The following is a 15,692-nucleotide window of genomic DNA, read 5'->3' as shown; positions in this document are numbered from 1 at the left end:
ACCAATATTATGTGTAAAAACTTTGCTTTTATTGTAGCAACACTATGTATATTAATTTAAACTATTAACTTTCCCTGTTTGTGTGTTTGTGCTACTTAACAGTGATGTTGCTGTTGACTGACTACATCACGTGTCGTACGTTCTGAATATCCGCTGCCATCGGCTGGCGAGATCACGTGACATGAGCTGTGAATGGCTTACAAACACGCATCGCAATCTCGATTTCAATGATTTGGAAAGTGACATGCAGTGTTTTGTGGAATTCCAATGTTGTTGTTGTTGTTGTTATTGTGGTGGTGGTGGTCTTCAGCCCTGAGACTGGTTTGATGCAGCTCTCCATGCTACCCTATCCTGTGCAAGTTTTTTCATCTCCCAGTACCTACTGCAACCTACATCCTCCTGAATCCCCTTAGTGTATTCATCTCTTGGTCTCCCTCTACGATCCCCCTGCAGGTCCGGGGTAAGAATAGGCCCGAGGTACTCCTGCCTGTCGTAAGAGGCGACCAAAAGGAGTATCAACCATTTCGGCCTTCCATGTGATGGTCCCCCTTGGGGTTTGACCTCCATTTTTCAAAATTCTACAGAAGTACGAGCCTTTTGGGGAAGGACGCCTTACGTCGTGTATCACTGGTCCTCAGTGCAGTCAGACCTTGGCACTCAGCATTGTAACGGCGTTGTAACCGCACCCACTATTCCTCAAATTACGCCTAAACATCTGATGGGTTGCACAAGTTACGCACATAGTGCATCCCCATCTGCACCTACGATCATGATGGAATTTCCATGGCACCCGAAATCCAGCATGGTAGCCAGCCCGTTGTGGTGGGGTCGTCATGTACCCTCTAGGTTGTAGCCCCCTGACAACACAGGGATCGTACTGCCGATACCTGAGCTGCACCCTCCCCATGTCGGCCAAGGAATAGATGCCCGTCTCCTTGGGGCATCAGGACTCCCGGCAACGGTCATCCTGCCAGGTGGCCCTTGCTGAGGCTGGGTGGCGCCCGTGGGGAGAGCCCCTGGTCGGAGTGGGTGGTATTGGGGCAGACGTTTCGCAGATGAAACGTCAACATGTATCAGGTCGATCTGCGGCCGAGTCTTTTAAAAAGAAAAGTGCTGTCTCTGGTTCTGGTTCTCCTGCCCTTTCCCCCTCGGCCACTCCCTGGGAGGAAGGACAGGCCCGCCGGCTTGGGCCGAAGTACTTCCCCCGCTATTTAGTTAGTTCTTGGACCGATGGGGGGATGTTCGCCACCTCCAAGCCCATATTCTTTGTCCAGCACATCGAGAACATCTTCGTGGAAATCGAGGCTCTCAGTAAAATGGGTTCGGGGTCCGTTCTTATAAAGACCACCTCCGCCACACAGTCGGCGGCACTCCAGGCGTGCGACCAACTAGGGGACATCCCACTGTCCATTGTCCCGCATCTGGCACTGAATAGGACACAGGGCGTTATTTTTCATCGGGACCTCCTGCTGCAATCTGATGAGGAGCTCAGGGCCAACCTGGAGCTCTGAGGCGTGCATTTTGTCCGGCGAGTCCAGTGCGTCCCCAAAGACCGTCGCATCGACACCGGGGCCTTTATCCTCGCCTTCGAGGGGGACATTCTCCCAGAGAAGGTAAAGGTGATGTGCTACCGCCTCCTATGCGCTGCTTTCGGTGTTTGCGCTTCGGGCACGTGTCGTCACGGTGTGAGGCTGAGTCCCTTTGTGGCAATTGTGGACGTCCTCTTCGTGAGGAACATACATGCACCCCACCACCTCAGTGTGTCAATTGTCCTGGCCTCCACTCGCATAGATCTTTAGACTGCCCCGCGTATCAGAAGGAGAAGAAGATTCAAGAATTAAAAACTTTGGACCGTCTCTCTTATTCTGAGGCCTGGAAGAAGTATGACCGCCTCCATCCCGTGACGTTGACAACTTCGTTTGCCTCAGTCGTGTCCACTCCTTCCACAGTATCCTCACCCCTATCCTGTCCCCCCTCCACCTCCTCACCCCATCCGGGGTCTATGCCTCCGCCTCCCAAATCCCTTCCTTCCAAATCCTCCTCCCTCGTGGCCCCTAACCCCTCTGCCCCTTCCTCCTTCTCCCCCTCTGCTGCCTGAGAAGCGATCGTCTTCTCAGGCGTCCATAGGGGAAACGTTCCAGACCCCGGCTTCCGAGGTCCGGTGTTCCAAAATGGACCCCGCGCGCAAGGACCCTCTTCGGCTCCAGCCCACCATCCCCGTGCCTCATCGGACTTCCAAGAAGAAGTCTTTATCCCCCTCTCCACCCCGGCGCGTTTCGTCTGACGCTCCATCCGTGAGTCACTGCTCACAGCCATCCTCAGTTTCGCCGGGACGCTCTGCTGCCAGGCACTCAGCTGGCCTGTCGTCAGCGAATGATGCTGCCCCTCCTACGCAACCCAGGAATGCAGCCGCAGCTGGCAACGACTCGATGGAACAGGATCCGCCTCCCGCCGGTTGTAGTGTAGTTCCCTCGAAACCTGGCCCTCCGCTGCCATTGAGGTGACCAGCTCTTCACCCGTTTCGTTCCCCCTTTTTTCTGACTAGGGATGGCTTTGTTACATTGGAACATAAGAGGTATTCGTTCTAATCGGGAGGAATTACAACTGCACTGTCCACTCGTCCTTGGTCTCCAGGAAACCAAGTTGCGCCCAACTGATCGTATTGCTTTTACCCACTATACCTCGGAGCGGTCTGACCTCACCCCTGTGGACGGTATTCCAGCTCATGGTGGGGTCATGTTGCTCATTCGGGACGATGTCTATTACCATCCCATACCATTGACTACCCCACTCCAAGCAATAACTGACCGTATTACTATTTCTGCCTTTACTTTTTCTGTTTGTACTGTCTACACTCCATCGTCATCCGCAGTTAGTCGGGCTGACATGATGCACCTTATTGTTCAGCTTCCTCCACCGTTTTTATTGTTTGGCGACTTTAGTGCCCATCATCCCCTTTGGGGGTCTCCTGCATCCTGTCAGAGAGGCTCCCTCTTGGCGGATGTCTTCAACCATCTCAATCTTCTCTGCCTCAATACTGGCGCCCCGACTTTCCTCTCAGACTCTACTCATACCTACTCCCACTTGGACCTCTCGATCTGTTCTACCACTCTTGCCCGTCGGTTCAGTGGTATGTCCTTTCTGACACCTATTCGAGCGACCATTTCCCCTATGTCGTTCGTCTCCTGCACCACACCCCATACCCACGTCCTTCGAGCTGGAACATACCGAAAGCTGACTGGGGACTTTACTCCTCCCTGGCGACCTTTCCGGACCATGATTTTCTCAGTTGTGACAGTCAGGTCAAATACCTCACGGCTGTTATCATCAGTGCTGCTGAACGTTCCATTCCTCGTACTACCTCTTCTTCACGTCGCGTGGAATGAGGCTTGTAGAGACGCTATCCGTGCTCGACGACGTGCTTTACGCACCTTTCGCCGCCATCCTACATTGGCAAATTGTAGTGGATACAAACGACTCCCAGCGCTGTACCTCTTGTTCACGCCGCGTGGAATGAGGCTTGTAGAGACGCTATCCGTGCTCGACGACGTGCTTTACGCACCTTTCGCCGCCATCCTACATTGGCGAATTGTATTGGATACAAATGAATCCCAACGCAATGCCGTAAAGTCATCAAAGGCAGCAAAAAAGCTTGTTGGGCCTCTTTCACCAGCTCCTTTAACAGTTTTACTCCCTCTTCTGTCATCTGGGGTGGCCTGCGCCGGCTGTTGGGCATTAAGTCCCACTCCTCGGAACCTGGCCTGACTTCGGGTAATGAGGTACTTGTTGATCCTGTGGATGTCTCCAGCACCTTCGGCCGCTTCTTCGCGGAGGTTTCACCCTGCCTCCCTTCCCAGGAAAGAGGCACAAGAGGCTCGGCGACCTTCCTTCCACTCGCTGAATCTGGAAAATTATAATGCCCCCTTTACTATGCGGGAACTCAAACGCGCACTTGCACTGTCCCGGTCCTCTGCTCCGGGGTCAGATGCCATTCACGTTCAGATGCTGACACACCTTTCTCCAGCAGGCAAACGCTTTCTTCTTCGTACCTACAATCGCGTCTGGACCGAAGGTCAAGTCCCCATGCGTTGGCGTGACGCCGTCGTTCTTCTTATACCCAAACCCGGGAAGGATAGATACCTTCCTTCTAGTTACCACTTCATTCTCTTACAAGCTGTGTCTGTAAGGTGATGGAGCGCATGGTTAACACTCGGTTAGTTTACTTACCAATATTCAATGCGGCTTTCGTCGCCGCTGCTCCGCTGTTGACCACCTTGTGACCTTGTCGACATTCATCATGACCAACTTTTTGCAAAAGCGCCAAACGGTAGCCGTGTTCTTTGATTTGGAGAAGGCTTATGATACCTGTCAGAGAGGAGGTATCCTCCGCACTATGCACAGGTGGGGTCTACGCGGTCGCCTGCCCCTTTTTATTGATTCCTTTTTAACAGATCGAAAGTTTAGGGTACCTGTGGGTTCCGTATTGTCCAACGTCTTCCTCCAGGAGAACGGAGTGCCTCAGGGCTCAGGCTTTTTGCCATAGCGATCAATCCAATTATGGATTGCATTCCACCTAATGTCTCAGGCTCTCTTTTTGTCGATGGCTTCGCAATCTACTGCAGTGCCCAGAGAACATGCCTCCTGGAGCGCTGCCTTCAGCGTTGTCTTGACAGCCTATACTCATGGAGTGTGGCTAATGGCTTCCGGTTCTCTGGAGAGAAGACGGTTTGCATCAACTTTTGGCGATATAAAGTGTTCCTTCCGCCATCCTTACATCTCGGTCCCGTTGTTCTCCCATTCGTGGAAACAACTAAGTTTCTAGGGCTCACACTGCACAGGAAACTTTGTTGGTCTCCGCACGTCTCTTATTTGGCTGCCCGTTGTACACATTCCCTTAATGTCCCCAGAGTTCTTAGTGGTTCATCTTGGGGAGCGGATCGCACTGTCCTGCTTCACTTGTATTGGTCCATAGTCCGATCAAAGCTGGATTATGGGAGCCTCGTCTGCTTGGCCATCCCTCTTACGCCGTCTCAACTCCATCCACCATCAGGGGTTATGTCTTGCGACCGAAGCATTCTACTCTAGTCCCATCGAGAGTCTTTATGCTGAAGCTGCCGAATTACCATTGACCTACCGGTGAGGCGTAGTGCTTTGTCGATATGCCTGTCGGCTGTTGTCAATGCCTGACCACCCCTGTTATCAGTCCTTCTTTGCCGATTCTCTCGACCGTCAGTATGGGTTGTACGTGTCTGCCCTGCTACCCCCTGGAGTCCGCTTTCGTCGCCTGCTTCGACAATTGGATTTTGCCCTCCCTACCACCTTCAGAGAGGGTGAGAGCCCGACAGCACCTTGGTTCCAGGCTCCGGCTCATATTCATCTCGACCTCAGCTCGCTCCCGAAGAAGGGTACACCGGCTGCAGTGTATTGCTCACGGTTTGTCGAACTTCGTGCGCGACTTGCCAGTCAGACCTCTATTTACACTGATGGCTCCAAAACTGACAATGGTGTCGGCTGTGCCTTTGTCGTCGGGGCCGTCACCTTTAAATACCGGCTCCTCGACCAGTTTTCCAGCTTTACGGCCAAGCATTTTGCTCTCCATCAGGCCATTCAGTATGCCCGCTGCCACCGCCATTCATCGTATGTACTCCACTCTGATTCACTCATTGCTCTTCAGAGCCTTGGAGCTCCATATCCTGTCCATCCCTTGGTGCAACAGATCCAGCAGTCCCTCCATTCTTTTGCTGATGATGGCTCTCCTGTCAGATTTCTGTGGGTTCCCGGCCATGTAGGAGTGCCAGGGAATGAGGCTGCTGATGCTGCAGCCAAGGCTGCAGTCCTCCTGCCTCGGCCAGCCTCCCATTGTGTCCCGTCATGTGACATTAGTGGGGTTGTTTGTAAGAGGATTGTGTCACTGTGGTGGGATACTTGGTCATCACTTAAAGGAAACAAGCTCTGGGCCGTAAAACTGTTCCCAACTCCTTGGACAACCTCCTCCCGACCATCTCGGCGAGAAGAGGTCCTTCTGACCAGGTTGTGGATTGGGCATTGCCGGTTTAGCCACCACTACCTGCTCTCCGGTGACCCAGCCCCGCAGTGCCCTTGTGGTGTCGCCCTAACCGCCGTCTGCCTCACGTCTGCTGTGCAGCGAGCTACCTTAATTTAAGTATTAACTGTATTTTTCTAACTTGTCACTTCTTCTTCTGCGTGTTTTTGCTTTTAGGAAGCTTTAATAGTCGAGTGCTATTAAGTGTTCCATAGATTTCGTGTTTGTTTTGAATACAGTCAGAGAGAGTCCCTTTAGTCAACCATAGTGCCAGTAGTGTCAGTGTCGCCCTAACCGCCGTCTGCTTCACGTCTGCTGTGCAGCGAGCTACCTTAATTTAAGTATTAACTGTATTTTTCTAACTTGTCACTTCTTCTGCGTGTTTTTGCTTTTAGGAAGCTTTAATAGTCGAGTGCTATTAAGTGTTCCATAGATTTCGTGTTTGTTTTGAATACAGTCAGAGAGAGTCCCTTTAGTCAGCCATAGTGCTAGTAGTGCTAGTGTTTGTTTTGAATACAGTCCAGAGACAGGTAGTGCTATTCTCCTTGTTTTCTACAAGGAGTGGTTAGCAATCACACTTTAGTCAATAATCAACTGCCTTTAGTGAATTAGCAGTCTATTTAAAAGTTTATTCACTCTCTATAGTAAATTGACTTCTTAGGATGGATAGGATGTGTGGCTGCTGTGTACGGACGCAGGAGGAGCTGGCCACTCTTCGCGAACAGCTGAGCGTGTTGATGGCCGCGGTCAGCCGTCTTCAGGCTGCTGCCTCGGAGTGTAGCGGCAGTGGGGAGTCTGGTGCGTCGCAAGGTACACCCCAGGTGTTACATGCTTCACCCACTGTCCCTGCTGTCGAGACATCTTCGCGGGTACCGGGCGCGGTTGGGCCACCCTCTCCCCAAGGGGAGTGGCGGGTTCAGCGGCGTTCGCGGCGCACGAGGCGGAGGGTCAATGTGGAGGCTGGCCGTGTGGCATCGCCCGCTCTGCCTGTGAGTGGACATGTGGCAGCTCCTTCAGCAAGGTCCGAGCAGGCACATGGGGGGAGGGGTTTATTAGTTATTGGGAGCTCCAACGTTAGGCGGGTGATGGAGCCCCTTAGGGAAATAGCGGAAAGGTCGGGGAAGAAGGCCAGTGTTCACTCTGTCTGCTTGCCGGGGGGTCTCATCCGAGATGTGGAGGAGGCCCTACCGGCGGCGATAGAGAGCACTGGGTGCACACGACTGCAAATTGTTGCTCATGTCGGCACCAATGACTCCTGCCGTCTGGGTTCAGAGGTCATCCTCAGTTCGTACAGGCGGCTGGCGGAGTTGGTGAAGGCGGAAAGCCTCGCTCGCGGGGTGGAATCAGAGCTAACTATTTGTAGTATCGTTCCCAGAACCGATCGCGGTCCTCTGGTTTGGAGCCGAGTGGAAGGCTTAAACCAGAGGCTCAGACGATTCTGCGGAGAGCTGGGGTGCAAATTTCTCGACCTCCGCTATCGGGTGGAGAAATGTAGGGTCCCCCTGAATAGGTCAGGCGTGCACTACACGCCGGAAGCGGCTACGAGGGTAGCGGAGTACGTGTGGAGTGCACATGGGTTTTTTTTAGGTTAGAGAATTCCCTCCCTAGGCCCGACAAGACGCCTCCTGAGACGCGGCAAGGCAGTAGGCAAAATGCAACAAGGAATAACAATATTAATGTGCTTATAGTAAACTGCAGGAGCGTCTATAGAAAGGTCCCAGAACTGCTCTCATTAATAAACGGTCACAACGCCCATATAGTACTAGGAACAGAAAGTTGGCTGAAACCAGACGTAAACAGTAATGAAATGCTAAACTCGGATTGGAATGTATACCGCAGAGATAGGCTGGACAGTGAAGGGGGAGGCGTGTTTATAGCGATAAGAAGTGCAATAGTATCGAAGGAAATTGACGGAGATTCGAATTGTGAAATGATTTGGGTGAAGGTCACGGTTAAAGCAGGCTCAGACATGGTAATTGGATGTCTCTATAGGCCCCCGGGCTCAGCAGCTGTTGTGGCTCAGCACCTGAAGAATAATTTGGAAAATATTTCGAGTAGATTTCCCCACCATGTTATAGTTCTGGGTGGAGATTTTAATTTGCCGGATATAGACTGGGAGACTCAGACGTTCATAACGGGTGGCAGGGACAAAGAATCTAGTGAAATATTTTTAAGTGCTTTATCTGAAAACTACCTTGAGCAGTTAAATAGAAAACCGACTCGTGGCGATAACATATTAGACCTTCTGGTGACAAACAGACCCGAACTATTTGAATCAGTTAATGCAGAACAGGGAATCAGCGATCATAAAGCGGTTACTGCATCGATGATTTCAGCCGTAAATAGAAATATTAAAAAAGGTAGGAAGATTTTTCTGTTTAGCAAAAGTGACAAAAAGCAGATTTCAGAGTACTTGGTGGCTCAACACAAAAGTTTTGTCTCAAGTACAGACAGTGTTGAGGATCAGTGGACAAAGTTCAAAACCATGGTACAATATGCGTTAGATGAGTATGTGCCAAGCAGGATCGTAAGAGATGGGAAAGAGCCACCGTGGTACAACAACCGAGTTAGAAAACTGCTGCGGAAGCAAAGGGAACTTCACAGCAAACATAAACATAGCCAAAGCCTTGCAGACAAACAAAAATTACGCGAAGCGAAATGCAGTGTGAGGAGGGCTATGCGAGAGGCTTTCAATGAATTCGAAAGTAAAGTTCTATGTACTGACTTGGCAGAAAATCCTAAGAAATTTTGGTCCTATGTCAAAGCGGTAGGTGGATCAAAACAAAATGTCCAGACACTCTGTGACCAAAATGGTACTGAAACAGAGGATGACAGACTAAAGGCCGAATTACTAAATGTCTTCTTCCAAAGCTGTTTCACAGAGGAAGACTGCACTGTAGTTCCTTCTCTAGATTGTCGCACAGTTGACAAAATGGTAGATATCGAAATAGACGACAGAGGGATAGAGAAACAATTAAAATCGCTCAAAAGAGGAAAGGCCGCTGGACCTGATGGAATACCAGTTCGATTTTACACAGAGTACGCGAAGGAACTTGCCCCCCTTCTTGCAGCGGTGTACCGTAGGTCTCTAGAAGAGCGAAGCGTTCCAAAGGATTGGAAAAGGGCACAGGTCATCCCCGTTTTCAAGAAGGGACGTCAAACAGATGTGCAGAACTATAGACCTATATCTCTAACGTCGATCAGTTGTAGAATTTTGGAACACGTATTATGTTCGAGTATAATGTCTTTTCTGGAGACTAGAAATCTACTCTGTAGGAATCAGCATGGGTTTCGAAAAAGACGGTCGTGTGAAACCCAGCTCTCGCTATTCGTCCACGAGACTCAGAGGGCCTTAGACACGGGTTCACAGGTAGATGCCGTGTTTCTTGACTTCCGCAAGGCGTTTGACACAGTTCCCCACAGTCGTTTAATGAACAAAGTAAGAGCATACGGACTATCAGATCAATTGTGTGATTGGATTGAGGAGTTCCTAGATAACAGAACGCAGCATGTCATTCTCAATGGAGAGAAGTCTTCCGAAGTAAGAGTGATTTCAGGTGTGCCCCAGGGGAGTGTCATAGGACCGTTGCTATTCACAATATACATAAATGACCTGGTGGATGACATCGGAAGTTCACTGAGGCTTTTTGCAGATGATGCTGTGGTGTATCGAGAGGTTGCAACAATGGAAAATTGTACTGAAATGCAGGAGGATCTGCAGCGAATTGACGCATGGTGCACGGAATGGCAATTGAATCTCAATGTAGACAAGTGTAATGTGATGCGAATACATAGAAAGATAGGTCCCTTATCATTTAGCTACAAAATAGCAGGTCAGCAACTGGAAGTAGTTAATTCCATAAATTATCTGGGAGTACTCATTAGGAGTGATTTAAAATGGAATGATCATATAAAGTTGATCGTCGGTAAAGCAGATGCCAGACTGAGATTCATTGGAAGAATCTTAAGGAAATGCAATCCGACAACAAAGGAAGTAGGTTACAGTACGCTTGTTCGCCCAATGCTTGAATACTGCTCAGCAGTGTGGGATCCGCACCAGGTAGGGTTGATAGAAGAGATAGAGAAGATCCAACGGAGAGCAGCGCGCTTCGTTACAGGATCATTTAGTAATTGCGAAAGCGTTACGGAGATGATAGATAAACTCCAGTGGAAGACTCTGCAGGAGAGACGCTCAGTAGCTCGGTACGGGCTTTTGTTAAAGTTTCGAGAACATACCTTCACCGAAGAGTCAAGCAGTATATTGCTCCCTCCTACGTATATCTCGCGAAGAGACCATGAGGATAAAATCAGAGAGATTAGAGCCCACACAGAAGCATACCGACAATCCTTCTTTCCACGTACAATACGAGACTGGAATAGAAGGGAGAACCGATAGAGGTACTCAGGGTACCCTCCGACACACACCGTCAGGTGGCTTGCGGAGTATGGATGTAGATGTAGATGTAGATGGTCATGCATTGACAGTGCGCCATGTTTTATTGTTGTGTCCCCGTTTTAGTCAATCTCGTGTTGTCCTGTCCTTGCCATCTACTTTACAGGATATTTTAGCTGATGACGCTTGAACAGCTGCTCGTGTTCTTCGTTTTATTACTTTGAGTGACTTGTCCAAAGACATCTAACTCTTTCACTTATTTTATCTGCCTCTTTGTAAGAACTTTCTGGTGTCCCCCCACCCCCTGAGTTTTACTAGATTCTATGTGCTCTTACAATTGTGACTTGGCGCTAATGACCTCAGTAGTTGAGTGCCCTTAAACCCCAAACAAAAAAAAAACAAATCAAAACAAAACAAAATCCCTCAACGATTTTTACCCTCTACGCTGCCCTCCAGTGCTAAATTTGTGATCCCTTGAGGCCTCAGAACATGTCCTACCAACCGGTCCCTTCTTCTCGTCAAGTTGTGCCACAAATTCCTCTTCTCCCCAATTCTGTTCAATACCTCCTCATTAGCTATGTGATCTACCCATCTAATCTTCAACATTCTTCTGTAGCACCACATTTCGAAAGCTTCTATTCATTCTCTTCTTGTCCAAACTATTTATTGTCAATGTTTCACTTCCATACATGGCTACACTCCATACAAATACTTTCAGAAACGACTTCCTGACACTTAAATCTATGCTTGATGTTAACAAATTTCTCTTCTTCAGAAACGCTTTCCTTACCATTGCCAGTCTACATTTTATATCATCTCTACTTCGACCATCATCAGTTATTTTGCTCCCCAAATAGCAAAACTCATTTACTACTTTAAGTGTCTCATGTCCTATTCTAATTCCCTCAGCATCACCCAATTTAATTCAACTAAATTCCATTATCCTCATTTTGCTTTTGTTGATGTTTATCTTATATCCTCCTTTCAAGACACTGTCCATTCCATTCAGCTGCTCTTCCAGGTCCTTTGCTGTCTCTGACAGAATTACAATGTCATCGGCAAACCTCAAAGTTTTTATTTCTTCTCCATGGATTTTAATACCTACTCCAAATTTTTCTTTTGTTTCCTTTACTGCTTGCTCAATATACAGATTGAATAACATCGGGGACAGGATACAACCCTGTCTTACTCCCTTCCCGACCACTGCTTCCCTTTCATGCCCCTCGACTCTTATAACTGCCATCTGGTTTCTGTACAAATTGTAAATAGTCTTTCACTCCCTGTATTGTACTCCTACCACCTTTATAATTTGGAAGAGAGTATACCAGTCAACATTGTCAAAAGCTTTCTCTAAGTCTACAAATGCTAGAAACATAGGTTTGCTTTTCCTTAATCCAGCTTCTAAGATAAGTCATAGGGTCAGTATTACCTCATGTGTTCCAGCAATTCTACGGAATCCAAACTGATGTTCTACCAGTTTTTATCTTCATCTGTAAAGAATTCGCCTTAGTATTTTGCAGCTATGACTTATTAAACTGATAGTTCGGTAATTTTCACATCTGTCATCACCTGCTTTCTTTGGGATTGGAATTATTATATTCTTCTTGAAGTCTGAGAGTACTTCGCCTGTCTCATACATCTTGCTCATCAGATGGTAGAGTTTTGTCAGCACTGGCTCTCCCAAGGCTGTCAGTAGTTCTAATGGAATGTTGTCTACTCCCGGCGCCTTGTTTCGGCTCATGTCTTTCAGTGCTCTGTCAAACTCTTCACGCAGTATCGTGTCTCCCATTTCATCTTCATCTACATTCTCTTCCATTTCTATAATATTGTTGTCAAGTACATCTTTCTGCTTTCCCTTCTTTGCTTAGAACTGGGTTTCCATCTGAGCTCTTGATAATCATACAAGTGGTTCTCTTTTCATCAAAGGTCTCTTTAATTTTTCTGTAGGCAGTATCTATCTTACCCCTAGTGAGATAAACCTCTACATCCTTACATTTGTTATCTAGCCATCCCTGCTTATCCATTTTGCACTTCCTGTCAATCTCATTTTTGAGACATTTGTATTCCTTTTTGCCTGCTTCATTTACTGCATTTTTATATTTTCTCCTTTCATCAATCAAATTCAATATATCTTCTGTTACCCAAGGATTTCTACTAGCCCTCATCTTTTTACCTACTTGATCCTCTGCTGCCTTCAGTACTTCATCCCTCAGAGGTGCCTATTCTTCTTCTGCTGTACTTCTTTCCCCCACTGCTGTCAATTGTTCCCTTATACCCTTCCTGAAACTCTGTACAACCTCTGGTTTAGTTAGTTTATCCACGTCCCATTTCCTCAAATTCCCACCTTTTTGCAGTTTCTTCAATTTTAATCTACAGTTCATAACCAATAGATTGTGGTTAGAGTCCACATCTGCCCCTGGAAAAAATGTCTTACAATTTAAAACCTGCTTCCTAAATCTCTGTCTTACCATTATATAATCTATCTGATACCTTTTAGTATCTCCGGGATTCTTCCATGTATACAACCTTCTCTTATGGTTCTTGAACCAAGTGTTAGCTATGATTAAGTTATGCTCTGTGCAAAATTCTACCAGATGGCTTCCTCTTTCATTTCTTCCCCCCAATTCATATTCACCTACTATGTTTCCTTCTCTCCCTTTTCCTACACTCGAATTCCAGTCACCCATGACTATTAAATTTTCGTCACCCTTCACTATCTGAATAATTTCTTTTATTTCATCATACATTTCTTCAATTTCTTCGTCATCTGCAGAGCTAGTTGGCATATAAACTTGTATTACTGTAGTAGGTGTGGGCTTCGTATCTATCTTGGCCACAATAATGCGTTCACTATGCTGTTTGTAGTAGCTTACACACACTCCTACTTTTTATTCATTCTTAAACCTACTCCTGTATTACCCCTATTTGATTTTGTATTTATAACCCTGTATTCACCTGACGAAAAGTCTTGTTCCTCCTGCCACTGAACTTCACTAATTCCCACTATATCTAACTTCAACCTATCCATTTCCCTTTTTAATTTTTTTAACCTACCTGCTCGATTAAGGGATCTGACATTCCACGCTCCAATCCATAGAACGCTCGTTTTCTTTCTCCTGATAACAATGTCCTCTTGAGTAGTACCCACTTGGAGATCCGAATGGGGGACTACTTTACCTCCGGAATATTGTACCCATTAGGACGCCATCATCATTTAACCATACAGTAAAGCTGCATGCCCTCGGGAAAAATTACGGCTGTAGTTTCCCCCTTGCTTTCAGCCGTTCGCAGTACCAGCACAGCAAGGCCATTTTGGTTATTGTTACAAGGCCATATCAGTCAATCATCCAGACTGTTGCCCTTGCAACTACTGAAAAGGCTGCTGCCCCTCTTCAGGAACCATATGTTTGTCTGGCCTCTCAACAGATACCCCTCCGTTGTGGTTGCACCTACGGTACAGCCATCTGTATCGCTGAGGCACGCAAGCCTCCCCACCAACGGCAAGGTCCATGGTTCATGGGGGGAAGAATTCCAATGTATACTTTCGTAGTATGAAAATACGCAGCGTACATGTAGCTGCACATCAAAGATATTCCCAAAACATGTCTTTTTCCCTGAGTTTCATTTTCTAAAGTGCCGTGAAATTCTGCGCTCGTGTATAAAACCATAAACATTCAAAAAATTGATAAGGGAAAATATACTGTCACTTAACATGGAAAACGCGTGTTTTCACCTGAAGAAAGTGTATTTTTAAATCTGGGAATATTTTTTTTCCTTGTTCCCATATACACCCTGCAGCAGTTCTTGTGGATTTTGATGTGAGTTATTGAAAAGATGGGACACTTATCTTCTGTCTCTATCTTTTTATGACCATCATTCATACACTCGCATAGCTGCAAGTGGCGTACCATTCCCTGGGGCACACTGGATATTCCAAGTTGATGTACCAACAAGTTGGGCAGCTTCATTCGCTATGTGGTTATGGGCATGTTCCATCATGGTCAACTTTTCTCTGCAATTCTGTTATGCCTGTGTGTCAACCCATCTTATTTTGCTGCTTCCATACAGCTAACTGGTCTGCACAAATCACTTCCCTGCCATAACTTACATCAAAGGTTTGAGTGCCACATGTCAACCTGTTACCAGATGTGCACTATTTGCAGCACAACACAGCAGTCGCTGTGCTTCAGTACAGAGTGTGGTGAGCTGATAAATAAGAAGTTTTCTTGGCTGGAACTCTCAGTTTAAAGAAACTAGTGATGGCACAGTGGGAGAAAGACAATATAGAAGAAACGTCATCCCTCAGAGCCTTTTTATACAGTGTGATGCTGTATGAATGATCTTGGTGGAGGTAGAGTGACAAAATTGCCATGAATAGTGATTTAAATTTATTGGCAGTATGCCTCTGGATGTTTTGCCAAATTGTTCAGAATTGAAATCAGCTATAAAAAGTACACTAGACTCTTGCTAAATCAGCGATTTCTTGCTCATACAGGTGCCAGGTTAGCGGAAGTGCCGGATTGTTGAGAGTGTCTAAAATTTAGTTTAAACACTTAAGGATTGTAATTTATCAAATCAAAGTATATAACCATGTTTACAGAAAACTTAGTCCTTGAGTGTGTACATGCATAATAGTATCACTCAACATTTATTGTGAGAAATGTCCCAAAGTTTTAGTTGTCACAATGTTTCTGTTTGTTGCATAATGCACTGCAGGAAGATGTCTCCAGCTTCAGCACCAACAGTTTGAGATATCCTCATGTTCTCTCCTCTTCCAGTTTCATCGTAACTTTCCTGTGAGCTTATGATTACCTCGTTTCTGCTGAAATTTCATCATAAATAGTTGCTCGTCCAACACTGTTGCCAGCAACAATGGCTTTTTTGCGAAGAACCTCAGTTCAATTTATATCTAATTTCGAGTTTCTGCTGAAGGTCTAGCATAACGTGTTTCCCTTTAGAAGTCACGATAATGATCCGTAAGAAAGCCACAGTATCAAGGTGTACCGGAAGGTTGAACATTGTAATTAACTAACAATATTGTTGTAGATGAAATTTCATTATTGTAGGCGTCATTTCAGGTTGAACGACTAGAAGCTGGAAGTATGCCGGATTACTGAGTGGCTGGACTACTGATTGCCGTATTAATTAGAGTTTAGTGGAGCATGAAACCAACAATAGCTCACAGTGTGGTTGGATTCCAGGCAGCAAGTAAACATAACAGGAAATCCTGCAGCACTTGAAAAAGACTGCAGGGTT

The 15,692-nt window shown here is 46.8% G+C and overlaps 1 protein-coding gene across 7 annotated transcripts in view; it reads left to right on the top strand.

The window, feature by feature from the left end:
• The window catches only part of LOC126365754 (uncharacterized), a 267,138-nt gene that overhangs the window by 210,262 nt on the left and 41,184 nt on the right, over nt 1–15,692 (top strand). The gene's annotated exons all lie outside the window — the stretch shown is intronic.

Source organism: Schistocerca gregaria, chromosome 4, assembly GCF_023897955.1.
Source record: "Schistocerca gregaria isolate iqSchGreg1 chromosome 4, iqSchGreg1.2, whole genome shotgun sequence".
Lineage (NCBI taxonomy): Eukaryota > Metazoa > Arthropoda > Insecta > Orthoptera > Acrididae > Schistocerca > Schistocerca gregaria.
This window is presented reverse-complemented; position numbering and strand designations above follow the sequence as displayed.